The sequence below is a fragment of the Myotis nattereri genome, assembly GCF_964212035.1.
Source record: "Myotis nattereri genome assembly, chromosome: 5".
Classification (NCBI taxonomy): domain Eukaryota; kingdom Metazoa; phylum Chordata; class Mammalia; order Chiroptera; family Vespertilionidae; genus Myotis; species Myotis nattereri.
The window spans coordinates 52,870,757-52,896,823 of NC_138080.1; the positions used below are offsets into that span (position 1 = coordinate 52,870,757).

The 26,067-nt window shown below is 45.6% G+C and overlaps 1 protein-coding gene across 5 annotated transcripts in view; it reads right to left on the reverse strand.

The window, feature by feature from the left end:
• TRIM2 (tripartite motif containing 2) overlaps nucleotides 1-26,067 on the reverse strand; it is a 123,530-nt gene that overhangs the window by 53,960 nt on the left and 43,503 nt on the right. The window contains exon 1 of one of the 5 annotated variants that reach the window (XM_081092250.1): nucleotides 23,608-24,121. The exons of 3 other annotated variants lie outside the window; for them this stretch is intronic. The gene's annotated coding sequence lies outside the window, so the exon portion shown is untranslated. Of the gene's footprint in view, nucleotides 1-23,607; nucleotides 24,122-26,067 lie in introns of those variants that run through there. One more of the 5 variants, XM_081092254.1, reaches the window with a different exon arrangement.

The window sequence follows — 26,067 nt, forward strand, 5'->3', positions numbered from 1 at the left end:
AGCAAGGCCATTGCTTTCCTTGATCTAGGCTCCATGCTTTCGCTAATGACTTCTGAGTTCACTTTACCTTTCTTGGCATTTTTGTCATGTTGATAACTAAAATCATGTCTAACAACGCTATCAAAAAGAGAATTCAGAATAGGTCTAGGCCAGGGGTGGGCAAACTTTTTGACTCGAGGGCCACAGTGGGTTCTTAAACTGGACCGGAGGGCCGGAACAAAAGCATGGATGGAGTGTTTGTGTGAACTAATATAAATTCAAAGTAAACATCATTACATAAAAGGGTACGGTCTTTTTTTTTTTTTTTAGTTTTATTCATTTCAAATGGGCCGTAGTTTGCCCATGGCTGGTCTAGTATAATTTATTCTTATGGAACCCAGAATGCTTTCTTTTCTAGGTGCTTGTAAACCATGCCATTACTATTCCTCTATAAAATTATGCTTGGTAGAATTCCTTAGCCTACAATTTGTGGGTCTGAACTTTGTAAATAAAAAGTGTATTTCTCTATTTCCAGTCTTTAAGAAATTTATTTTCTCCTAAAGATCTCATAAAAATGAGGGTCTGTGATTTGGCAATCATATGTTCCTTCAAAAACCAGGTATGTGCCTTTCCCTTCCCCTGCTTCTTCCCCCACAAGCGTGCTTCTCCTGAACTCTAAGGGACCCCACGAGACTTGCAGCCGGGGGTGCAATGGGCTTGAGCTAGCCGCCTGAACCTGTCTCCAAGGCCCTCTTTTCTCTGACTTCCCAGTGAGCCACAGCAGCCTCACCTGCGCTCATTTCTTTCCTGTAGCATTTCTAGAGCCAGAGCAGCCCTGCCAGGCTCTCTCCTGCTGCTTCTTCTATCCTAGGCCCTATCAAAAAGAAAAACACGCACACACACACACACACACACACACACACACACACACACACAAGAACCCTGGAATGTCACTTGTTGAAGCCAGGGGACTTAAAATTTATACAGAGCAACTGGTTTTTCTATTTTTACCTACTGTGTTTGTTTCTGAGCGCTGCTGTGACAAAATACCATAGAGTGGGGTGGTTTATAATCCCAGAAATTTATTCTCTCACACTTCTGGTGGCTAGAAATGCAAAAATCAAGCTCTTCCTGTTTCTGGTAGCCCCAGGCATTCCTTGGCTTGCAGGGGGGCCTACCTCCATGGTAACGTGGCTGTCTTCTCCCTGTGTGTCTCCACATGGCACACTATTCACTGTGTCTCTGTTTTTCTTCTTGTAAGGACACCTGCCATATTGAATTACTGCTTCACCTCAACTTGATTACATCTGCAAAGACCCTCTCTCCAAATAAGGTCACATTCATAGGTACTGGGACTTGGGACTTCAACGTATCGTTTTGAGGAACACAGTTCAGCCCACAACACCTCCAGTGGTTGAAAGGTTAACAGGAGGCCTGGGCCGAGGTCGGCCCATCTGAGAATGCCCTTGTTTTCCCACAGCACTGTTCCCTTGAACAGTAGTTAAGATACAGGGAGAATGTCATGTATGCTTCACTTCCGGTGTGAAGCATTATTGGAGCTGTGAGATGACTGGCAGGAAAAAGGGGCTGTGAGTTCTGAGTGTCAAGGTGACCCCCCCACCCCTTGGCTCTCATCCCCAAGCAGGTGAGGGGCAAAGGAAGCTTCTGGGCATCGCCAGTACTTACTAACCATACTATTAGAGTGAAACCCGCTTGCGTCTGATTGGCAGCTCCAACCCTGTGCTGCGGGCCTACCTAGGTGTGACTTCCTTCTCATTAGCCTTCAGAAGCCCTGCCCCAGTAGGAAGCTGTCCTGTAGAGGGAAGACTGAAGCAAAACACAAGGCTCCGCCATCTGCTGATACAGAGTGCTACCCCTTCCTTATTCTTTGTCTTGCTCTGACAAAAATAAAAGGCAAAAGTGAGTCTAACAAACACTCTTGTTTTGTCAGTGTTTGGCCTGGCTAATGGACTCTATCTGCCGAGTATGCTTGGAGGGTAACACCCCAGTCCTGACTCTGGACCCCTAATTACATTGATGTCCACACTGAGGAGCACACAGCATCAAGTTTTTCTCTTCAGCAGTTTCACCATCAATTAAATTCAAGGCGGTGCCACGTTACTGCTTGCGCCAGCGGTTTACCGCGTTTAATTAATCAGTGCAGCGGTCCTGACTACCAGGTGGGGAGTTAGAGTCAGGGATTCTATAAAGCAAATTTCCCCTGGTATCTGACCTGGAGGATGCAGAGCACAGATCTGAGCTGGGTGGGGCTGGGCCCTGACGGACAGCGGCTAGGAGCCAGGAGTTGGCTGATAAGAGCGCCACTGATAATGTCTCACTAAACGCTGACTTCCTCTCCCTCCATCCCTTCCTCTTTGTCCTGGTAAATTGGATTATTTTAAAACCAACATGTAGTTCAGAGAGAACCTTTTAAACATTTATTTATTTTGACCAATTTGCGGGCCAGAATCCCACTTCTAGGATGTTACTCAAAGGTAAAAAATAATCACAGATATGGCCAATCTCAGACAGGCCCTGCTTCCCAGACCAGGTGGTTTCTATGGCAACAGGCTCCTCCCCCGGGAGCTAAGCTCTCCTCTGGCTAAAGAAAAGCAGGCACCTCAACAGAGACATCCAAGGCTCGGCTTATCCAGTATTATGAAAATCTCTTCCCCGCTCTGGGATTTCGGCTCTCCTGCCTTCCGCATCTGAGCTCAGGTGACCACCGTGCTCTGGAGTTAAGGTGGGCCTTTCTCTCCTTAACAAGCCTGAGTTTACTGAGGACTTCTGAGTCCAGGGCTTTAACCCAGAGGGTGATACTAAAGGAATCTGGGCACTTTAGCAGAGAGCTAGAGAGGGGAAGCAGAATTCGCTGCCCCAAATATGCCTTGTTGGGATATTGACTATTTTAAGTTGGTTATTTTTTAGAAACCAATGACTTAGGAAAAACCTTGGACCTTCCCCCTAACTGTCTAAAAGAATTTAGAAGGCTTGATCCCGGAAGGGAGCCATTATCATAGACTAGAGGCCCAGTGCATGAAATTTTTGAATGGGGCGGGGGTAGGCGGGGGGAGGGGGTCCCCTCAGCCCAGCCTGCGCCCTCTCCGATCCAGCGGACCCCTCATGGGATGTCCGACTGCCGGGCCTAAACTGGCAGTTGGACATCCCTCTCACAATCCTGGACTGCTGGCTCCTAACTGCTGCGCCACCCCCCACCCCACCCCCGCCACAGCCTGGTCACCCCCAACTGCCCCCCTCTGCTGGCTTGGTCACCCCTAACTGCCCCCCCTGCCCCACCGGCCTGGTTGTCCCCAACTGCCCCCCCCCATTGGCCTGGTCACCCCCAACTGCCCCCCTCTGCTGGCTTGGTCACCCCTAACTCCCCCCCCACCCCATCGGCCTGGTTGCCCCCAACTGCCCCCCCCATTGGCCTGGTCACCCCAACTGCCCACCCTGCCAGTATGTTTCCCCACGCAGCCTGCTTGTTCAGTCGTTTGGTCGCCCCTCACTAATTCCCCAGCCGGCCCGGTCATAGGCAGCCATCTGCGAGGGTGTGACAGTCAATTTGCATATTACCAATTTATTATATAGGATAACCAGAGTTTTAATCTTTAGTGTGGGGTATACAGGGAGGAACCTACCAAGGCCCTTTTGTTCAAAGTCCTCTCTGTGTCCTATTATTAAAGACAAATCTGGCAAACATTTATTTACCAAACTTTTGCTTTTCCATTGCCATGTGAATTGACTTTCTCCACGTTGAAGTCCCAAACCAAAACCACCCCCACCCCTCCTCCTTCACCCACCATGGCATACGTAAGCCTTAAGTTCCTGAGGGAGGTGTCCTTGCCCCATAATCTTATGGAGCTCCCATATGTACAGACACCATAAGATTGGTCATTTTATCCATAATCTGCCTCATGTCCATTTGATTATTATACCATCTAGAAGAACTTAGAAGGAAAATTATTTTTCCTCCCGGACAATATCCTTGGTATCTGAGGTTAGTGGAACTTGCCATCACCTGCAGGAGGCTGCCTCCCGACACATGTAATCAGAAGAGAATAGTTTCCTAAGCAGCATATGTGGCACCATGCCACATGGATCACTCATAACCCAGTATCACAACCCTACTGCAAATGTCAGCATGAAGCTGTAATTAAGGCACGGGCTCTGGAGACACATCTGTGTTTGCTCTATGTTCAGGTTGCTCATTGCTTCTGTAAGTACATTTGTAAAATATTACCCCATAAGGCTGTCATGATGACTATTAGTAAATGCATAGTGTGTAAGAGCCTTAGCACCCTGCTGAAACACAGCAAGTCTCAAGTTACTATCATCAGAATCTGTGTGGTGCAGTGACAGAGAGTGTGGGCTCTGGTGCCAGGGTGGATTTGAATCCTGGCTCTGCCAAGGATGGCTTTGACTAAGTAATTGAACCCTCTGTGCCTCAGTTTCCTCCTCTGTATAATGGGGGTAATAACTTACTTCATAGGATAATTGTGAGAATTAAATGGTTTACTCTAGGGAGTGGGTGGGTGGGTGGGCAGGTGGGGAGGGATAAACTGGGGAATTTATATGCATATATGCATAGTCCAAGGACACAGGCAATAGTGGGTGAAGGCCTGAAAGTGGAAGGGGTGGGGTGGAAGGGGTCAATGCAAAAAAACACAAAAGGGACACATGTAATACTTTCAACAATAAAGATAAAATTTTAAAAAATGGTTTAATCTATGAAGAGAACCTACCACAGTGCCTGACATATAGTAAGTACTCACTACATGTGTAGTACAGTATTTAGTTGTAGTAGTACTGCCAACACAAGATTTATGAGTTCTTTTAAGAATGACTAATGACTCATTTCGTAATACTAGATCCTGGTTCATGTAGAGATTCAATAAACATTTATCTTTTGGAAGAATGGACTGGTAATACAATACTCCCCATTATTTATTTTCTTATGGCAAATAAAATAAATCAATAAATCAGAATGGACAGAATCATGCGAAATCAGAAGAGATAGATAGATACACTTTTATCAAACTCGCCTGGACACAGCCTCCCTCAGCCTTCTCACCACTTGGCGCTGGTGTCTGCCAGCACTTTGACACCAGGTCAGCAAGAGGCTGGAGTGTTACTTTGTTGCTCTTGGTGAGTCCTCTCACCAACTCCTGATGCCAGGCCAGCCCCAGGAAAAAAGGTCTCTGCTCAAGCTCATCTGCTCCTTTTTCTTGTATGAACAAAGTTAGGGGTTCTATGGAAAGTACCTCCCTGAGTGATCTGATCATAAATTCCTGCTGGGCAGTCACACCCCAGGCCTAGAGTTCTTTAGTGAGAGCTTTTAAGCCAGCCCTGTCCCTTGTTCTTGTGTGTGTGTGTGTGTGTGTGTGTGTGTGTGTGTGTGTGTATTGTTGTTATTTTGTGGTGCAAATAGGTCCAAATTTTTTAAGCTTTTAATAAGGTTGAGAAACATTTCACATCACTTAACATAATACGCCTAACTCAAGTGAGGTAGTCAAGTAAACATACTACCCATTTTAATTCAGAAGCATGGGTAAACAACATGGAATTGGAATTAACTAAAGGTTTGGGGCCCTCTCTCATTCTAATCAAAGGAAATAAAACTTAAACTTTCTTTTTTAAAAAATTGCATAAATTTATCTTTGTTTTTTACACTTTCTTTTTTTAAATATATTTTTTTTATTTTTAACTATACTTTTATTGATTTTAGAGAGGAAAGGAGAGAAAGAAACATCAACGATAAGAGAGAATCATAGATCAGCTGCCTCCTGCATGCCCCCCACTGGGGATTGAGCCTGCAACCAGGGCATGTGCCCTGACCAAGAACTGATCCATGACCTTCTGGTTCATAGGTCAATGCTCAACCACTGAACCACACAGACCAGGCTACACTTTCTTATTAGATGCAGTACAGTACACCTCTTCCAAGTTGGCATCCTTTTCTTCAATATGATAATAAAGTGAGTACAATACTTAATTCAAGCGAGGGCTCCACTTCTGCCTGTTTTAGTACAAAACTTGAGGCCCAGCGCACAAATTCATGCACGGGTGGGGTCCCTTGGCCTGGCCAGCAATCGGGGCTGATCAGGGCCAAGGGAGGTTGGCCTGTGGGGGGTGGGGCTGTGGGAGGTTGGCTGTGGGAGTGCACTAACCACCAAGGGGCAGCTCTTGCATTGAGTGTCTTCCCCCGGTGGTCAGTGCATGTCATAGTGACCGGTTGACTGGTCAACCGGTTGTCTGGTCATTCAGTCGCTTAGGCTTTTATGTATATAGATTATAAGACACTATCTTGTGAGAATTAAAATTACATGACATTTTTATTTTAAGCAGCAAAAACAAAAACAAGCAAGTAAACAAACAACAAAAAACTTGAACGTGCCAAATGATGAAAAGTTATCCTTTCCAGAGAAGGAGAAAGTAGACCCTACCACAAACAAGAGATGCTTAGTTAATGGAGGTTAAATTTAAAAGCACAGTTAAAATAATACAGCTTGACTTCTGAAAATACTAGGTTTTATTCATCTCCCTGTGGTAATCAATAACCATACAATGGAGTTACCTATAGTTAACACATCTTTGAAATACCAGCCCTACCCCTGAAGGGTATTAACCCGCAAGAGAGCACATAATCTTATTAACTATCCTGTAATCCATTCCCTCACCTTGATTTCTCCAACCTTTATTACCTTCCCTCCTTAATTTAAAATGCATAAAAGAAGCTGCAAAACTTATTTTTGGGAGCATTTAAGATCTTGTTCCCTGGCATATGTTATCAAATAAACTCTTATAAAAATTCTCTACAGGTTTGGATGTTTCTTGCATGGATGTAAGAGGCCTGGTGCTTCATGTGGTCAATGACCTGTAGAAACGAGTCCTCTTTAGCTAGTGTCTCGCCTTTAGAATCAGTGGTTTTTTTGAAAAGGTAAGGAGACATGCTCCAAAGTAAATAAATACTGACTTGCTTAGTTCTCCCGCTCAAGGGCTAGCAATGTGTCCAGGCTGTGTGCCAGGAAGCCACAGTGCCACCAGAGGTGAGGGGAGCAGGGGCAGGTGAATAGGACCAGGTAGGCCCCAGCAGAGTGGGTATGCACACCAGTCAGGTCAAGCCTGCCAGGCCGAGGGTGTCCTGCCCACACCGTACACCCTGGTACCAGGTAAGCCATCTTGGTGCCAAGTGGAGCCATCCATGGCCTGAGGGCCAATGCTGGGGCACCCCACTCTTCCTTGATAATATAGTTCTTCTTCCTGTCTCTCTTCTTCCCCTTTTCTCCTGCTCTATCCTTACTCCCCATCCATTTCCTTCATTCAATAAGCTTCTACTTTAGCTTCTACTATGTTCTGGGCACTGTACTGGAGTCTACATTCGGTCACTATCCTTAAGGAATTTATGCACTTTCATGAGAGAGACAAACATAAAATCTCAGTTAAGCAATCAATTAAATAAAAAAAAATAAATTCACTCTCAAATAAATCATTTCTATCTGTGGCCTCCACCTCAGCCCCACTAAGGGTGCTCATGGGTATTGCTCCAGCCGACTGGGATGGTGTTTGGAGGTTGATGATAATCCAGACCCTGGAATCAGACAACGTGTCTGCAAATCCCAGCTCTGACACAGACCAGCCAAGTGATTTGGGGGGAAATGTACAACCTCTCTGGCCATCCTTTTCCTCATCTGTAAAATGGCGATAAAAGAGTTACACCTCAGCCCAGGCCATGTAGCTCAGTTGGTTACAGATTTGTCCCCAGATGCCACAGTTGCAGATTCGATTCCCAGTCAGTGCACATACAGGAATCAGCCAATGAGCGCATAAGTAAGTGGAACAACGAACCTCTCCCTCTTCCTCTCTCAAATCAATAGAAAATGAAAAAAAATAAAGTTACACCTCAAAGATGCTTAGCACAGGGAACATCTGTAATACTTTCAACAGTAAAGATAAATTAAATAAAAAAGATGCTTAGCACAGGGCCTGGCATAGAGTAAAAATCAAAAGATGTCAACTATTGTTGTTGACTAGGGGTCAGCAACTTTCTCTCTAAAGGGCCCAATAGTACATCCTTTAGTCTTTGTGGCCACACAGTATCTGTTTAAACTACTCACTTCTTTTTTTTTTTTTTTTAATATATTTTATTGATTTTTTACAGAGAGGAAGGGAGAGAGATAGAAAGTTAGAAACATCGATGGGAGAGAAACATCGATCAGCCGCCTCCTGCACATCTCCCACTGGGGATGTGCCCGCAACCCAGGTACATGCCCTCGACCGGAATCGAACCTGGGACCCCTCAGTCCGCAGCCCGACGCTCTATCCACTGAGCCAAACCAGTTTCGGCTCACTTCTTTCCTTGTTGTGTGAAAGAAGTCCTGGGTAATATGTAAGTGAAGGAGTATCACTGTGCTTCAAAAACCTACATTTATATTCACTAAAATATTACAGAATATTATTCCTCCCCCGCCTCCCCCCAAAGCATTAAAAAATGTAAAACCATTCTTAGCTCACAGGCAGTGGGTGGGACTTGGCCCACAGGCTATAGTTCGGCCACTTCTGATCAAGCCTAATGAAATGGCTGGCACTTTCTTTCATGGATTTTGCTTCAAAAGAAAATCTACTTAGTGGGTCCATAATACCCTAATTCAAGACACAGGCCCCACTAACTTCAACAAGGTTATAAACCCATCCAAGGATGGCGAAAATCTCCTATAAGAAAAACAATACCTACAATTTATTTGTGCACAAGCAAAGATAAGTAAACACTATCGACAATTTACTTGTGCACAAGTTAAGAAATGGAAAAGAAAGCCGAAACCGGTTTGGCTCAGTGGATAGAGCGTCGGCCTGCGGACTGAAAGGTCCCAGGTTCGATTCCGGTCAAGGGCATGTACCTGGGTTGCGGGCGCATCCCCAGTGGGAGATGTGCAGGAGGCAGCTGATCGATGTTTCTCTCTCATCGATGTTTCTAACTCTCTATCTCTCTCCCTTTCTCTCTGTGAGAAAATCAATAAAATATATTTAAAAAAAAAAAAAGAAATGGAAAAGAAAATCAGTTCCTTGGATGCACCATCGCCTGTGTTTTGTAGACAAAGGCACGCTGTCCCCGACAGGCACAAAGATGAGCTGTGTGTACGTCACTTCTCAGTGCTGTGCACAGAGAAACCCAGCTGTAAGGTCTGCCCAGCGGGCCACAACGCCCTTCAATTCTACACACAGAAGTGAAGAGAGACTAAATGTGTGGTGGGTAAAGAAGGCTACAGAAAATGAGAGCACGCAAGGACAAACCTGCCTGAAAACAGGCCAAGTCTCACCAACACAGAAATCAGATTGTGCCCTGGCTGGGTAGACCAGCTGGTTATAGTGTTGTGCTGATATGCCAAGGTTTTGGGTTCAATCCCCGGTCAGGGCATATACAAGAAGCAACCAATGAATGCATGAATAAGTGGAACAACAAATTGATGCTTTTCTCTCTCTTCGTCTCTCTCTCTCTCTCTAATATCAATTTTGAAATATTTTTTAAAAATAAAAGATCTTAGAAAAAGAATAAATCAGATTGCATATGACTTTGTTAAAGAACAGGCAGAGCCCCCAGGAAATGCCACGTAATTCCTATCCCCCTTCTTCCCCTGCCTCCACCCCGGCCTGTCTCCATCTGTGAATGGAGACAGCACATTGTGCTCTCCTTTCCACTGCAATCTAGGAAGAGTTTTACTGTCTAGTGTATATGAAATGCCTCACAAGCCAAAAATTCTTTCTCTAATGCTATTTTAAAAGGCCATGTTCCATACACATAGCAGTTAATAATTAAACTTGTTTCCCTTGACTCAAAGGAAATGCAAAGGCTTTCTTATGAAGCCATTCCAAGAGTCAAAGCTGCTCTTGTACATCCTTATAAAAAACATGTGTTGCCAGGCCGGCGTGGCTCAGTGGTTGAGCATCCTCGAGGTCGGACGTCAGAGTCCTGCCCTCTAACTCAGGGGGCTCTCCTCTGGGAACAGGGCCCGGACACAGATGTGTACACATCGTCTGAGTCACAGGTAACCTGCCAGCTCCCTTCAGAATTGCCTCTGTTTTAACTGCTATCTGATGAAGAAAGCAAGCGAACACCTCTTTAGAAGAGGAAAAGTGAGGAACTGGGATCTGGCAAGGAACCCTGGCGAGGATGTCCCCACCGAACCCAATGCGCCTTCCCTACCCATCAAGTACACAAGCCCAAGGTCAAAGAACCTGGCCTTTTCTTTCGTCTTTACCCCACCATGTGCTGTGGCATTGGTGCCTCTAAAGCAGGGGTGGGGAACATCCGGCCTGTGGGCCATAGAAGGCCCGAGAGATCATTTGGTCTGGCCCTGCCAAGGCATTAGGGGTGAATTAATTAAATGGTTGACCAAATATAGCAGCTAATTTTTAAGTTGAGAATTTTGTATGGCCCTCGAATGATGTTATAAATATCCAAATGGCCCTTGGCAGAGAAAAGGTTCCCTGCCCCAGCTCTAAAGGGGTAAGAGCCACGCCTGTGTCAAGTGGCTCTCCAATCTCAGACCAAGACCGTGGGCATTAACTCCATCACTTTCCAACCCCACAGTGGGGCTCCGTTCTTGCCCACAGCCCCAGGTCTGGCTCCTCACCCACCCCCTGCTTGCACTGGCAGGGCCTCTCCACCAGTTACTAGGAGCAGGAAGGCACAAGACCCTCCATCCTTTCATAGAATCAGAGGCATTTAAAGTTGGAAAGAACCATAGAGATGATACAGCCCCGTGGTTTTAAAGCCACAAAAAACTTTCTCTGAAGAACTGGTCCCAGTCCCGGGGGCTCTGCCAACAAGGTCAGCTCACAGGTTGGCAGGGTCCTTGAGGCATCTCTTCAGAATACCTGGAGCTCGGTGGCCATATCCAGTCCGATCGCCATCATATAGACCAGTGGTTCTCAACCTTCCTAATGCCGCGGCCCTTTAATACAGTTCCTCATGTTGTGGTGACCCCCAACCATAAAATTATTTTCATTGCTACTTCATAACTGTAATTTTGCTTCTGTTATGAATCATCATGTAAATATCTGATATGTGGGATGTATTTTCATTGTTACAAATTGAACATAATTAAAGCATAGTGATTAATCACAAAAACAATATATAATTACATATGTGTTTTCTGGTGGTCTTAGGCAGCCCCTGTGAAAGGGTCGTTCGACCCCCAAAGGGGTCGTGACCCACAGGTTGGTGACCCACAGGTTGAGAACCGCTGATATAAACAAGGAAACAGGTCTGGGGAGAGGGCGTGACTCCCCCCACGCCATCCAACTAGCAAGCGGCAAAGAGTCTGACGCAGAACTCAGGCCTGGGTGCATGCCTCTCTCCATCTGCCGCCCTGCCCTCTCTTTACACGCAGACCTAGGAGTGGACATCTGTGCAGGCTGCCTGGTTACAGGATAAGGACGGAAGTTTTGTGGAGATTGTTCCGTAACAGAATCGATTAGAAATACAACAAGCACAGGTTTTGCCAAGTGAGAATGAAAATACTATATTTGCAGAATAACAAACAGCTCTCATAGTAGAGCTTGAAGAGTTAATGGCTTAGAGTTGAGGAACATGCAAACTGGGCAGTCAAAGAGCAGGAGTTCCCAAGATGACTGAGAAACAGGAAGCCACGCCAGAGATGAGGACAGTAAAAGGTTAAAACTTGGCCCGTCCACATGGCCGAGGGCAGGGAAAAAATAAACCACGACATCCTGTTAGAAGGGGATTCACAGAGAAGGCAGGCTCCTGGGACTGGAAAGAAAAAAAAGAGACAAGACATACCCAGTGGTCGGCAAACTGCGGCTCGCGAGCCACATGCGGCTTTTGGCCCCATTGAGTGTGGCTCTTCCTCGGCCTTAGGAGTACCCTAATTAAGTTAATAACAATGTACCTACCTATATAGTTTAAGTTTAAAAAATTTGGCTCTCAAAAGAAATTTCAATCGTTGTCCTGTTGGTATTTGGCTCTGTTGACTAATGAGTTTGCCGACCACTGTGTAAACTACTAGATGGAGGCTAAGTACTGTACCGACTTTGTATAGTTAAGAAGCTGTGTATCTTCAGAATGACCTTAATAATAAAAATCTGACACTAAAACAAACGCAGAAGAGTGGACAGTAAATCATTAGCTGTTAGCCTTTTAATCTAGTCAAATTTGACAACAGGCCAAAGTGAGAAAAGCACAGAGATTTATTCAAGACCTGTGCTGCTGGCAGGGCTGGCTGGCTGGCACGGTGGGGTCCCTTCTCTTTCATGCTCCCTGAAGGGCCTGGGTAGAAAAGCCATTCTATTTTTAAAAAGCTATTAACACATGTGTGTTGGTCCCCAAGAAGTGGGAGAACCCAGTCTTAATAGACTTGTCCAAAAAGCTTATTCATTATAAAAACAGATGTCGTTTCTAATTTTCTGTTCCTGCCACCGGCCAGGGCTCTCCGTGCAGCATTCTGGGACCTCTTTACCCAGCCTTCCTGTGGCCTCCGGCTTCGGTTCTCTCCTCCCTCATCCATTCTGTCTCTCTGTTTCTGGATTTTCATGTATCAGTCAACCCATTACTGCATTCTGAGATCTTAAATCCAGAAAAAGAGGTGGCCTCTCCTTAGTAAATAGCAAAATTACTGGGTCTTCATGAGGGAGGTGTAAGCTCCTCACTGGGCACTTGGCTCCCAAGGTCACACTGCAAATGTCACAATCCCTAAGGATTTATCTATTTGCTTGCTTGGTTAGAGCTGCCTCCCCCACCAACCGGTAAACGCCGCTGTGTTTTAGCTAATAGGAGGATGGTGGGGAAAGTGTCAGGGAAAGGGAGGAAGGAGAGAGGGTGATAATCACAGGACAGTAGGATTAAGAAAAGGGTAAGGGGGGCTTTTATTTTAAAGTCATGTTTTTAAAAAATATATAGCTTACATATAGTAAAATTTGCTCTGTCTATTGTTCAAGTCCATGAGTTTTGACAAGCATGCAGTCTCGGAACCACTGCCCTCCCCACACAGTCCTTCTGCTAAGGGGCTTTTTGCGAGTCCTTCTGCTAAGGGGCATCCAATCTCCCAGGATGGATTAGAAGTCAGATAGAAGGGAAGCCATGCTAAAGGAGAAAATGATGGAGCCCAAGAGGGAAGGAAGGGTTAGCTGAGGGAGTGAGGCCCTGGAGTGGGCAAGGAGGCAGAGGGCCACTCAGCAGGGGTTCATTCTAGTGAAAAGGAACGTTTCCCCTCTTCCTATGAAGTGGAAGAAAAGATGAATGCATTCAGGGTTTATGATATATTTTGGGAGTGAATTCCTAATGTCCTGCCAGCAAAACCATTTCCTGCTCAGCAAGATGTTAACTGTCATACTCCATAACTCCTGCCTTGGAGGTATTCTTTCCGATTGCAATTACCGTCTGCAGGAATCACATCACAGTGTAGCGCAGGCATGGGGCTGGTTTGTTTTGGGCTGCGTGCCCAAATTCTGCTGCCATGCAATCCGGCAGCGATGTTAGAACTAACGACTTCAAAATTCTCGTGTTAAGTGCATCTGCATCTTTTCCCGCACCAACCAATGGAAAAACCTGGCAGCAAAAATGGCTTAAATCCCCATAAATGCATGTGACAGCTGTAAATGACTCACTGCTGAAGAGCTAGTCCGTTTTACAGACACGTCCTCGGGGCATGATTTGGTGGAAGAGATTTGCTACCCATCTTGTTATACTTTTCACTTAAAAGCACCTGGAAGCAAAGTTCCCTCCTAACCTGCTGCTCTTTGCAGGAGGATGCTAAACCGTAATTCTAAAACTGTGGGTTTCAAGAGTGGATGGGGCATCAGGCTGGGTTTCAATCAGCTTGTTTAAACAATGAAATCAAATAGAACACAGCAGAGGGCTGAGTGTGACCTCATGCAACTTTTGTTTCCTTGAAATATACGCCTGTAAACCACATTGTAACATATATTCGTGCTGTGGATCACAGTCAGGGTCACATGTGGGAAATTTGGGTGTAGACGTATGTATATGGATCCTCTATTAATGGTGAGATACCTGAGCAGGGTACTTCTGAATGCCCAGTATCTATTATATATGGTTGTTGAAAAGATTAAAGAGAGAAGTCATGGAAAGCATATGGACTGTGCCTGGTTAACAGTCAATGCTTAGTATTATAATTTCTTTTCCTCTCTAGATCTATATCCAAAATTTTTGTTTCCTAAGACCTTTCTTCTGAGCGCAGAACTGTGAACCCAACAGCCTGCTTGACATCTCCACATGGTTGCTCCACATCATCTTCAGCTCAGCAATCCAACCTTGAATTCAACTCATCACCACCTTCACTCTCCAGTCCTCACCCCTCCCACTGCCACTTCCCGTCCCCAAGTGCACAGACCCTTCTGCTGCTCCTCCTGAATTCACTCTCCTGACAGGTGCCAGGACCTCATAATGTGATCTTATTAGGAAATGGGTCTTCACAGAGGTAATCAAGTGAAAATGAGGTCATTAGGATGGGCCTTCATACAATCTGACCGGTGTCCTTATGAAGAGGAGAAATTTGGACACCGAGACATGCATAGAAGAAAGACACAGGGAGAGCACCATCGACAAGCCAAAGAGTGCCCGAGGCTAGCAGGAGCTAGGGACAGTCACAGAACAGATTCTCCCTCACAGCCCTCAGAAGGAACCAACCCTGCCCACATACCTGACAGCGCCTCAACATCAGTCCACGTTTCTCTGCCTATCACTAAAGGTCCTGTTTAATTTGGCCCCATCCTCCCTATTGAACCTAATTCCCACAGCTTCTGGGCAGCCCCCTCCAATAACACAGGTCTCCCTGCTAATCCCCATCTGGACGATGGCTCTCCACCTTTTCTTGGGATGTTCCCAACAGCCTATTATGCCCTACCCACTTCTCTCTTCCACCTAAACTTGCACATTCTTTAAGCACGAACTGTAGTCCTTCTTCTTCAGTTATACTGTCCCTGACTTTTTGGCCAATGGTTTTCTCCCTCCTCTCTGAACTGTCATACTTGTCCTCTGTATCATGTAAGTTGACACCTGATTATGTCCTTTTCACATAGTTTCCTCATGTGATATTCTTGGGTCTAGAGTTAAATTTTAAGTAACTAACTTCTATTGCAAACCACTTTTCCAGACACCTTCCTACATTTGTTTTCTCAATAAAACTATTACTGCATGATTTTATCATTTGTTATACAATCAAGTATCATTGAGCATTTGGCTAAGTGAGAAGGATGCCCTAGGTCAGTGGTCGGCAAACTCATTCGTCAACAGAGCCAAATATCAACAGTACAATGATTGAAATTTCTTTCGAGAGCCAAATTTTTTAAACTTAAACTATATAGGTAGGTAAATTGTTATTAACTTAATTAGGGTACTCCTAAGGCTTAGGGAGAGTCACACTCAAGGGGCCAAAGAGCCGCATGTGGCTCGCGAGCCGCAGTTTGCCGACCACGGCCCTAGGTGCGAGTCCTAAATCTTCTGTTACTGGAAAAATCGCTGAACTTCTTGGAGCCTCACTTTCCTTACCTTTAACATGTTATGTCTCAGAGTCATTATAAAGATAAGATGGCATAATTTATGTGGAAGTGATTTTTTTAAGGTAAAGATTTGCTCAAATGTGAGACTAAATCATTCTATCATCTCAGTGCCAAGTTAGCTCAGCTAGTTAACTGCTACGCTGATGAAATTATGGGCTTGAACCTCATGAGCTGGTTCATCTGGATGCATGCCACAGGGGCCAATAAATTTCATGACTAATAAAGAGTGAGAAGAGGGATGGAGAAAACTGTAAAGCACGCCCTGGTGGGTCAGCAGGGCTATCTTCATGAATAAAAGATAGAAAGCTTATAGTCACCCCCCGTCTATCTTAAGGCATGCAGTATCCCAGGCTCTCAGAAGAAATAACTGACAGTCCCTGACATAATCAGCTCTAGCGCAATAAATCCACAAGGTTATGCCTAAGTGAAGAGGTTAATGTTTTGTTTTGGGGTTGTTATTTTCTGTTTGTTTGTTTTTTCTGTAACTGAATTCCAGAAACTGGGTTTCAGACTGAAAGCTAACCAAGAATTGATAAAATATGCCTGCAATACACAGGAAAGTCAACCTCTGTCAACTTAAGACTCTGAATATGGTTCATCCCTTGAGCATCTTGAATTAAGGAAGAGACAAACCCTCGCCCCAATTCTAATGAAGATGAGCTTTAGTAATATACAGAGTCAATATTCACATGCCCCAAACCAACAAGTTTTTTCTGCGAAACCAGCCATATGAATTTAGATTTTTTTTCTATTTAAATGTTTCTATTTTAAAGGGGTTGAATTAACTTTTTCTTTACCTTTGGTATTTGTTCCACAAAACTTATACGCTGGCCAGAGATTTCAAGTGAATCAAGTGGTCATTTTTAAGTTGTAGGTGCAAATAGAGCATGCATATTAAGAGTATAATTATTGTAGCAGTCAGGATGTGTAAAATTCAGAAAACTGGACCGTGGATTTCTAGGGACTGAAAAATAGACCTAGGACATAGCAGGAGTTCTGAGTGTTCCCATTTGGAATGATGCCCTCCCTCTGGTCTGCTGGTGAACTCCAGTCCCCTTGATCAGCCACCCACAGATACCAGCTGAAGGGCTGAATAATGGAGACTGAAGATTAAACTACTCATAGAGAGAACAGGCAGCACTTCGGTGAATGCATTTATCCAAGGGACTTGAAGAGAAAATGGTTAGGGAAGAAAGTCTAGGAGAAGTAACCTATTTAGTTCTATCTAGATTTGGTTTTAGTACAGAGCATCCTATGTAGATTAAGCCCCAAATATGCCAAGAATATTTTTGTATCATATTACAAATGAAAACCAGCTCCCATGCAGATGGAATTCAGAGTTTCATAACCCAACCAATCTGTCTTCCTCCTATTACGGAAACTACTTTAACTATTTAAAGCAAATTCTTCATTATTTCCCATTCTTGATATTGTAAAGGCTTTTTAGAAAGTAATATGAATTTGAGCTGTAATAGATGTTTATTAACCAGTCAGAAACAAAACAAAAAAAGATTTAGAAACTTTGTTTAAGCAAAACAGTGTATGTGGAATACAAGTAAAATCCTTCTAGAGGAAATCCCTGAGAAACCCAGTTTGTTTTCTAGCCATGACATTGTATTAAAGATGAATAAAAGACAACTTCTTCCGTGGGGTCTATAGCTGAAGTGGAGATATTGCAGTAAATCTCACAAGAAAAAGAAGCACTTTGCACAGGGCCCCCCATACCCTTCACTCCAACCCCATCCCTTTCCAAGCTCTTAGATCTTTCATGGTTTGGTGGATGGTTTGGCTTTGAATGGGATTTAGCCTTCAGGCATGAACTGCTTTGTACTTCAGGTCTCTCTACTGAGACATTCAGGGAGGAAGGAAATGAAGGGCCCTCAAAGGGTAATTGATGTTTGATGGCCGAATATAGGGAAAAACAGCAAAACGATTGCAGTCTGCCTCCACTCATCCTTCCTCTAAACAAATGGCACCCTGTCACATCACTTCATTGTACAACATGACAATGTGACTTCCGTATGACCTGGGGCAAATAGAGCATTTGTCATTTAAGGCTCATTTGTTGCAGAGTGTATGGCACAACAGATGGATGAAGCATCGCTTCTCTGAAATGGAAATAGTTTTGTAAAAAAAGAATTCTTTCTAATGGTACAGGAATCTGGAGACCATGTTCTGTAACCATTGGTGAAATTTGGTTTTGATCAGTGGCTTAATTATTGGCTTAGATTTAGAAGAGAAAGACACTGAGTCTTGGCCATTTGTTTTCTGCAGCAATCAAGAAGGCAACATTCAGCCCATTAGAGTACCTTTTTATCCACTTTCCTTGGTGACTTCCGATTGGCCATGCTAGAAAGGGGGGATCCAAAATGTGTGCTTACATTTCATGAGAGGTTCACTCTTACAATCTCCTTCTTTGTCTAACATGGCAATTATTTAGCCTTTCACAAGTAGAATCTAAGGAGATTACTACCCACTGAGATAGCCTGTGTGCTGCTAAGGCAAACTGTACCTAATCTTGAATTACAAAAAACAAAGGGGGGGGGGGTAAGAACTGACCCTGAAGCTTCCCTTCTTTTGATTATCCTGCACGTTCCTGCCCTTTTCCTTTCCCCTCCTATGCTTCTAGTTCACTATTTTAATTCCCGGCAGAATCATAACTAAGGCAGTCTGCCCAGCAAATAAGATAGACGGCCCCTCCCACTAAGTCCCATAGTCAAGGAGATACAGGCAGCTAACAAGATGCAAATCTAATTCCATGTGGCTAATGCCTTTTTTTTTTTTTTTTTTTTATCCCTAGGCAAAGGCCAAGAAAACTCACCCTTCTGGGAGGTTTTATTATATAGCTTTGACTCTATTGTTGAATGTGCAACACTAATTTAAATAAATTGCAAGTAGTCAGAAAAAGAGACAGTTCTTTGTTTAGTCTGAGAGGCTAGGTCCATGATTAAGGAAACCTGATCTCATCCTCTTAATTAAGGCAAAGCTCAAGGATATCTATCATTTACCCTCTGGTCATTTTGGTGCTAGCCCACTTAACTATTGAACACATTATAGGAATAAAGCCAATCAACAAATAGGAGCTTGGGTTAGGTAGCAAGTGTCACTTCATGCAGGTCATGTTGAAAGAACCAAGAACACCTTTCACTACCAAAGGAAGCAAAGCTCAGGCCAAGGGACCATCTTTTTATATTTTTAAATATATTTTTATTGATTTCAGAGAAAGGAAGGGAGAAGGAGAGAGAAACATCAATGATGAGACAGAATCATTGATCGATCAGCTGCCTCCTGCACACCTCCTCCTGAAGATTGAGCCTGAAACCCAGGCATATGCCCTGATCGGGAATCACACCCTGACCTCCTGATTCATAGGTCAACCACTGGACTCAAGGGACCGTCTTGATTCCCTCAGGAAGCAGGTGTAGCTGGACAAGGGAAGGGGGTCCTACCATAGGGCTTGACCTGGTTTCCCAGGTGAGGAAGTCAGTGAACAGGTGGAAGAAGGATGCTCACTAATGTTTGAAGAGACCACCCCGGCTTGAAAATTCCTTGAAGGCTTATGTTCTGCCTTTTACGCTATTGTACTTTTTCAGATCATAAAGCAGGGCCCTTGAAACATAATATCTGCTCAATAAGTCCTGTTGGCTGGCAGACTCAGCTTGAAAAACATCTTTCCTTTCTTCTACCTGATTGGACAGAACAGGTTAAACACAACTGAGTCTATCTAATCTTTCACATTCTGGGTGTTATGTCAGATCTCTCTTTTCAGGTGTCTTAAACTGAGAGGTTTCATTTTGTTTGCTTTCTGGACCTCAAAGTCACGATCCCTGAAGGTCAGCAATGAGAGGCCCGAAATGCTCGTCGGGATCCTGATGGGAGATACCCAGCTCAGCAAGACACTGCCTCTCAGGATATTTCCGTTGAAACGAATGACTACATTTAAACGAAAAAAGACACCCTTCAACGGCAGGCATTCTGAAACCTGAGCAACACTTACAATAAGGAGATGGTGATTTAAAAGGCTAATCACCCCCAGAACTGCAGTTGCCTCCAGCACACTTCTACAAATTGCTCTGGATCCAACAGCCTGCGCTTCTCAGGCTGAGTCATTGCACTGAATCGGCATCCACAGCTTCTATGGGAGCACATTTACACTGTCATAAATTAATAAAGATGCTGACAGACACGGTATTCTTGTCTGACTCAGGACACATCCTAACCTTCCTGGCCAGCCCTTCTGCCTAAATAAATTTCACCTAGACATCCAGTGTGTTATAAAAAAGAACATAGTGGAAATTCTAGGGTGAGGATATTTCTGTTCAAGGATTAAGATGAGATTCCAAGTTAGGATATGCAAAAATAATCGTTTTCCATAGGAAGGAACCAGTATTAGTTAGACAAAATGTTTGCCAACAAAAGCTCAGTTTCTGAGGTTGAATTTCCACTAAACGCTCAAAAAATACATAAAAGCTGCCTGGCCAGTAAACAGTGACTCAGTGCCCTCGGATTTATTCCCTTTCATTTCCCCTCTACTTACTTATCTCTAAGGTTCCACTTGCCAATTCTTCGAACTCCGAGACCAAATACTATCCATATGAAAGACCATCCTCTTCCAGAGAAGATCATAAGCTAAACACACAGATGACTGGTAGGGGCTCTTTCAGACCTGCCAACTAGCAGGTCAGACTTAAGGTCTAACACATGAGAGTATAAGAAATATGTTGGCGATACAGTATGACAGTAACTCAGCCTTGACTCAAGACTTTTATGATAATAGTCTCTGAGAGGCTTCTCAACCAGACACTGGGCTGTATTTTCTCATGAAACCCAAAAGGAAAGCCATCATTGTTCCATCTCCATCATTAGCAGCAGCTACAGAAGCATCCTGCCAGCACCTGCCAACATAAACCTTTAGAGCCTGTTCAAATCAAGTGAAAATGCCCTTTGGGAATCTGTAACCCAAGATGGATTTGGTGTAAACCACGAATGGAGAGGTGAGAAAAGAAGGAAGTTGTGAAATGTTTTCTTCCCACATTTCAGGATTTCAGGATGGCATTTTTATAGGTTCCTTGTGCATTGTTGGATTACCCTATTGAGTTATCTCTAGTGAACAGGTACATTCGCACCAAGCAGCACTTGGAGAGGTGGTGAGTTACTGCTGCTCAGAAAAGGCCAAATAAACAGATTACTCATGAAACCCAAGGTCAATATCCAGTTTTTTTCCAAAGTAGTCAGTGAACAGAAATTCAAAGGGCAGAATTCAACCCAACGGCAGACCAAAGAAAAGGTCAGAGTGTATGCTGCTAATTTTCAAGGAGACTCCCTAACCCATTTATATTCATACTAGAGGCCCAGTGCACAGATTCATGCATGGGTGGGGTCCCTCAGCCTGGCCTAGACCCTCTCGCAATCCAGTACCCGCTGGGAGATGTAGTAGTGTGTGAAGCGAAGCAGCAGGCAGTCGGGGAGGAGTCCAAGCCCTGACCAGCGCTGTGCTGCTCCCACTCATCCTGACCCCGCTGCACCTGCCCCCGCCACTCAGGTAGCCACAGAGGTGGGAGAGGCTTGCACTGCCGCAGGTGCGCTCGCCAGCTGTGAGCCCAGAGTCTGGCACCCGAAAGGTCAACTGAGCAGTGCTCCTGCTGAGGGAGCGTACTGACCATCAGGAGGCAGCTCCTGCGAGAAGCATCTGCCCCCTGGTTGTCAGTACGTGTCATAGCAACTGATCAAACAGTCAACCGGTCCAATGGTAGAAAAGCCAACCGGTCGCTTAGGGTTTTATATATATAGATTTTATAAGAAGATCCTTCTGCTTGTGTTTCAATATGAAGCAGAAAAAAAAAACAAAAAACAAGCTGACCAGACAATCAGGAAACCATGCAAGTCAACATTCAAATGATGAGGCAGGAGAAATAATTCCAGATGTAGGTGCCACATTTAATTTTGAAAGATACAATGGAATTTCCAATAGAGGATTTAATAGACACAGAATTTTCCAGAAAAATAAAGGCAGGATTTGGATAAAAAAGTTCTGAGAATACGGATAAGGGGACACTGTCCTCTAAACAAACGTTAACACTGAAAAGTACTATTCTAGATTCCACGATCCCAAGTAAAGTCATGGTAGGTCCCTCCATGGGATAGTATGGAAAAGGGGCAAAAAAAAAAAAAAAAAAGGCTACAGGGAAAAGAATAAGAACTGGTGTTAACCTTCTGTAGCCAGGGGGAATTACAGGAGGAACAGATTTGGGGTTCATAGAATGCTTTGAGTCTGACAGGCATTTCATGCTCCAAACCTGCCTGTCTATCCCCAACCCTCTATCTGAGTTGTGAGCACCATGAAGTTTTCAATATGGAGCATGTACTTTTCAGAACACATCTATCAAAAAGAGTCCATATACCAGTCCAGATCGTGACCGAATTATCTCGCCATGAAGACATTTCATTAGCTTAGGTGGCCTACCTTGACTCAGCCAAATCCATATTTAACCAAGGGAGGGGGATGGAAGAAGGAGTTTTTGTTTGTTTTTAAAAATTGATGTTTAATTGCTGTACCTAAATTTGAAGAAGGAAAGGTAATGTTTGTGTGTCACAAAGAATTCAGTGAAATGTTTTGCATCTTTGGTTAATGCTGTGATAGTCAGAGTATTCTAAATCATTCCTGCTCTTGTGTTTCTTACAGTTGAACGGCAGGTACTAGGTCTGCCAAGGATGAAGTCAGGTGGAAATCTGAGGCTAGAGGTCAAGTAAAACTGGAAGGCAGCGAACAGAGCACAGTGCCTCCTCCCACCCCTGGGAAAGGAACCCGGAAATGCAGGTTGTCATGCAATAATACCCATAACTATATTCTTATGACACTGAGGTAAAGGTTAATCTCCATTTTTAGAAGAAAATCGGCTATAAGCTATTTACTGAAAAATGGCATTGGTGTGTATACGGCTGCAGAACCACCACCCTCCCACTCGAAGGACTAACCCAATCTTTGGATGCCTGGAATTCTAGGTGCTCTAAAATTAACTATTAAAAACCCATTTTAACCTAAAGCTGTCTCTGTTCACAAATTAATGCTGATGGTTTTGCAGGGGGTGGGGGTGTGTGTGAAGGGGAGAGGATAGAAGAGGTGAAGAAGGAACCAGTTGCTCTATACTAGAGTCTATAGGGTTGAACTACAGGGGGAACGGATTTGGGGTTCATAGAATGTTTGCATCTGACAGGCATTTCATGCTCCAAACCTTCCTGCCCACCCCCAGCCCTTTCATGAAGTGTTCAATACGGAGCATGTACTTTTCAGAACACATCCATCAAAAGGAGTCCTGAAAAGCCTCAAAAACCCACATCCCCCGCCTCCCATAAGCCAGAACTGTAGTATGAACTTGGGCAGAGAATAAGAGTTGAGACTAATAGGGAGGAAATCTATTTGAGCAGTTTTGGGGAAATGGCCAAAATTTAAGAAGGGGAGGGGAGAGGAAATATAGTTTTCAAACATTAAAGCTACTGCTTTAAGATTGAAGAATATCTCCCCCCCCCCCCCCCCCCCCCGCCTCCGTGCAAAAGGATGTTAAAAGCTTTACTTCCGAAGCTTTGCGCTACACTATTTCAGGAATGGCAAATGGTTCCCACCCCCGGAGACCTCCGCCGGCCCAGCCTGGGAGCGAGGCAACGTCAAGGTCGAGCCCCACGGACAGCGCCAGCAGCCGCCGCCCCCAGCGCCAGCTCCGGCTCCAGGGTGGCTTCTAATGCCGAGCCGGGAGCCCAGCCAGGATCCCAGCCGGGATCCGGAAGAGTGTCTGCAGGCTTCCGCACACCTCCGTCCGCCCAGACCTCGCCCCGGGCCGGTTCCAGGAGGGCAGGGCCAGGCCTGCGGTGCGGCGGCGCTCAGCCTGCACCACCGCCCGAGCCCTGACTTACTGCGAGACCGCGGCGACGCTGCCTCGCCGCTGTGGCCCCGCCAGGGCCGGGGTGCTCGCTCAGCCCGGGGCGGAGGACCCGGCGCGGGCGCAGCTCCCGCCCGCCGCCTCCTCTCCGCAGCCGCAGCCCCGTCCTGCCGTCCGCGGTGCCTGAAGGCTACGGCCGGCGTTTCCGAGCGCTGACCTGAAGTCGGGACTACACACCAGCGGAGGAAAGCGGCCTCCTGGCTGGGCTCGGAAGGGCCTCATCTCGGAGCCCTGCGTCCCAGACGGGCCTCTGGTTGGTCATCTCCATTCTGCGCTCAGGCCTGGAGCGCAGACATCGGTGCTCCATACGCCGAGAGGCCGAGGCAGGTCCTGGACCGCACGTTGCCGCTCGCGCTCGCTCCAGACCCGGCCCGGCAGCTAATCCCCACGACGCACGAGAACAGCACAACATGCACGTTGGGGCCCAGTTCCAGAAAGATTTCCAGCGCGATGACTCAAGGCTCCCGCCGCCAGCCTCCGGGAAGGGCCAGTCGCAGCCCAGGGGCGCAGGGGAAAGGGGGCTTGGCTCCCTTGGCAGGTCGGCTCCCCTGGCTCCCCTAAACGCGCCCTGTAAACACAGATGCAAACTGTCCTTTCAGGGGAAGCGACTGGAGTCTGATGGGGCCCAGAGAGCAGAAAAGGGGCAGCCGTCATTACAGGCCGGCTCATTAAAAGCAACCACAACTCCTGAGTGTGGGAGAGGACAACGTCTCCGCGTTTACTTTCATTCTGGCAAACAGTCAACTACAGCACAACCAGCTCTGAAAATGATGAGGCATTTCTATTCCTCAGGGTCTCACTTTTTATGCTAAAATACTCCCCTCCTCTCTCCTCCCCTCCCCTCCCGTTTCCCTTCCCTCCCTCCCTCTTTTCTCTCCCTCCCTCCAATGACTTCCTCCCTCCTCTCTCTCCCTCCCTCCTTTCCTTCCTTCTTTCCTTCCTTCTCCCCTCCTTCCCTCCCTCCCTCCCTCCCTCCCTTCCTTCCTTCCTTCCTTCCTTCCTTCCTTCCTTCCTTCCTTCCTTCCTTTCCTTCCAGAAACATTTATGACTAACTCCTATATGTTGTAATAGATTGAGAGCAGAAAGTTGGAAAAAACCTGAAGCCTTTACTCTTAAGTGCCTTATTATTGGGGGAGGGTGGTGAGAAGGGGGGAGGAGGACCAACAATTTCAGTGCATTGTGCAATTGCTGTGATAGAGTGTGTGCCCAGAGGGTTAGAGGAACATAGAAGCAAGTTTTAAATAATGCTGGAAATCAAGGAAGGCTTCCCAGAGGAGGCTGCATTTGAGTTTTGAAACCTGAGTAGACATCAGATAGAATGGAGAGAGAGAGAGAGAGAGAGAGAGAGAGAGAGAGAGAGAGAGAGAGGAGAGAGGAGAGACAAGATCGGAACCTTTGAATGGCTGCAGAAAGCAGGTGCAAGGAGCAAAGGTGAAAGATGGCTTATAAAGGGTGGCAAGGAGTCAGACCACACAGGTTTTATCTGCTAAGCTCTGGGATTTGACTTTTGTTTGGAAGCTATGGGGACACTCGGAAGGATCTTAAGCAGATGAGTGATTTGATTAAGTCTGTGTTGCAGAAAGATGACTGTGGAAGGCAAATGGAAGGAAGACAGGCTGGGGAGGGAGGGGAGGTGGGGCTGGGATGGACAGGAAAGACTCCAAAGGTGTGAAAGAGGTGGGACCTTTAGGATTTGATGCCTGATAACAGGCAGCGGGGTGGGGTTGTAGGCTAACACCCAGCTGCTGACGTGGGCAACACTGGGATGGAGGGTACCATTCACCAAGAGAGAAGAATAAAGCAGGACCAGGTGGGACCAGAGAAACGATGGCTTAAGTTCAGACAAGTTGAGCCTGTGATTTTTGTGGGATATTAAATGCGAATGTCCCAGGAGGCCAGTGAGTTGGATCTGTATGGTCTTTGGGGCATTATGGGCTAGCTATACAAGCTAGGCAGTTGCCCACTTAAAAGGAGAAGCAAATACAGGAGTAGAGAAAAACTCACTGAGCTTGCTAGAGCTGTCCTAACAAAGCACCATAACACGAAGTGGCTTGAACAATGGAAATGTATTGGCTCGCAGGTCTGGAGGTTGGATATCCAAGTCTCATGTGTCAGCAGGAGGAACATTCAAGGAACATTCTCCCTCTGCCTGCCGCTGGGGAGAGATCTGTTCTAGCACACTCTCTTAGCTCCTCGTAGTTCCTTGGCTTGTGGCAACATAACCCCGGCCTTCACATGGCAGTCTCCCTGTGTGTCTGTTCAAATTTCCCCTTTTTGTAAGGACATCAATCACATTGGAGTAGGGGCCCACCCTACTGCAGTATGACCTCATTTTAACTAATTCCATCTGCCCTTATTTCCATCTCCTATTAGAAATTTCTCTATATCCACATAAGGTCACATTCTAAGGTAGTGGGGGTTAGGACTTCAACATGAATTTGGGGGGTGGGGGACACAAATCAACCATAACATTCACAGACTTGCCCTAACTGGTTTGGCTCAGTGGATAGAGCATCGGCCTACGGAATGAAAGGTCCCAGGTTCAATTCCGGTCAAGGGTATGCACCTTGGTTGCAGGCACATCCCCAGTAGGGGGTGTGCAGGAGGCAGCTGATCA